Raw genomic sequence first — 2123 nt, 5'->3', positions numbered from 1 at the left:
TCCAAACATGACCAAAAAGCAAGGAGAAAATCTTCAGTCGTCACTGCCGAACCAAGTTTAAAGGACCTCTACAATGTTTACATGAAAAGCGAGTGGGTGGCAGTTCGCCTGCGCTTCTCTCATCCGACCACTTCCCTTTCATTCCCTTGCTTTCCTGAATCTTAGAGTTACTATTTAACTAAATGGGGAATCTTTCTTGCATGGTTTTCATATAAAATTCAATGTTTTGCTCATTTTTTTACAATTCTTCTGTATTTTTATATTAAGTACTTTTTAATATTTTGGAGATATATGAATATATATGTATAGGCTGAAGAGTTTGGTGACAGTACAGTACATGAATGAGATGAATCTACCGTGGACTCTGTCTTTTTACAGCTCTCTAAATATTTATGCCACGTGTGTCGTCTTGGTCACCTGATGTTAGGGCTCAGAAACCTGCAGTGACTTGTTTACTTCCTGTTGGCCGTTCAATTGGAATCTCAACAATCTAGTCTCATCAGCCCCCTTTTACATGAGTATATCCACTTTATCTAAGATGTTGTGACACACTACACGCTATGTGATTTTCGCAGTTATCCAACTCCATTAGAGTTAAAGCAAATGCAACCTGAATACAGCTAACTGTATCAAACATTAAATGGGAGTGTATAATTATTTATCCAACCTCTGGGTTTCTTTGTTTCTGTACTTTTAAGCTACTACAACTGATTTCTTTGAATGAGTGGATTGATGCTGTTTACCAACTGGCTGTTGTTGGAGCTGACGACTTTCAAGAGGATCAAAGCTGTGTCCCACTTCAGGCTCCGCCTCCTGCACGTGGCCGTGTCCTATGAAGACGTGTCCTCACCTCAGACAGATCAAAACTGAGAAAGTAACCTGACGACCAGAGCAGAGCCGGCCCGAATCATTAAATAAACCAATGAGTTGTTTTGCCCCGCCCCTCCCAGCTTAGAGGTTTTTGTAATGGACCCATTAAAAAAAAACCTGCCTGGACCCAATGTGTGTAAATCAAGTTTTTTTGTTTAGTTTTTTTACACAGACCTGGGTGTTGTCTTTATTTATACTTGATGCAGCGTCCTGTGCAAAGAGTGGCGTCATTGCACCTTTTGCTCTGTCTACAAGGGATCGTGGGGCGCAGTGATGCGGCTCCCAGCTTGAGATTAGGTTCATTTCAAAATGGATGTGCTAAAAGTTAAACCGCCACAGGTACGCACTTGTTTAAGTTTTACTCCTTCACTGTAAAAATACTGTGACGGAGAACAAAAGGGGCATAAAAGCCTCGCCGTGCGTCCTGCAGAGGCCTTCACCACGTGTCCTGCTCCAGTATAAACAGCAGCTTAAGGATAAAATGATCTTAATACCATTGAACGTCTGTGGGCTCAGACTCAAAGACAGTTAGACCCGGTTAGTCCAAACAGGCCCCTACCCAGCGTGATTACACTGAATGTAATTTGTGCCTGACTGGGTCCCAGGTCAGATCTTGGTTGTTAGTAGCCAAGACGTTCCTGGAGGGTGAGGAGGGGGTCGGGGGGGGGGTCTAATCTTGACTAGGGCTCAAAAAATGCTTAGGGCCGGCCCTGGACCACAGGTTGTGTCGTATGATTCGGGCCAAAGACAGACGCCACAGTTCTCAGCTTCATTCCCGATTTTTACTTTGGTCATGAAATTTGGACCATTAAGGAGGCGGGGCCTGTGATGGGACACAGCTGCAGCTGTAGATGTCATCACCATTTTATACGACTGACGGCTTCAGAAACATTTCATCCCCCGCCGAGAGCAGGACTGGCAAAGTGCTCGTGACATCACTTCCTCTTCCTGCCGTGTGTCCTTTAGCTGTAAACGAGACACACCTTCCCAACGATGACAGCGTTTCCTCTTTGTTTTGTTTCTACTGCTGAACCTGACAGGACACCTGTGCTCCTGCAGTCAGTACGATGTAAATATTGTCATATAAGTGAATGAAGTGTACCTGCTTTCTGTGTCGCTGACAGGAAATGGGAGAGGGGGCAATCAGCCAATCATCGCCCAGCAAAGCTTTAAGAGTGTTCTGCCAAAGCCGTTTTCTTTTATTTACTTCTTCTGCACAAGTGTGTTTAGTTTGCAGTCACATGACCCCCCCC

The sequence above is a fragment of the Seriola lalandi genome, unplaced genomic scaffold (assembly GCF_002814215.2).
Source record: "Seriola lalandi dorsalis isolate HSWRI2012SDOR001 ecotype SW California unplaced genomic scaffold, Sedor1 jcf7180002054561, whole genome shotgun sequence".
Taxonomy (NCBI): domain Eukaryota; kingdom Metazoa; phylum Chordata; class Actinopteri; order Carangiformes; family Carangidae; genus Seriola; species Seriola lalandi.
This window is presented reverse-complemented; position numbering follows the sequence as displayed.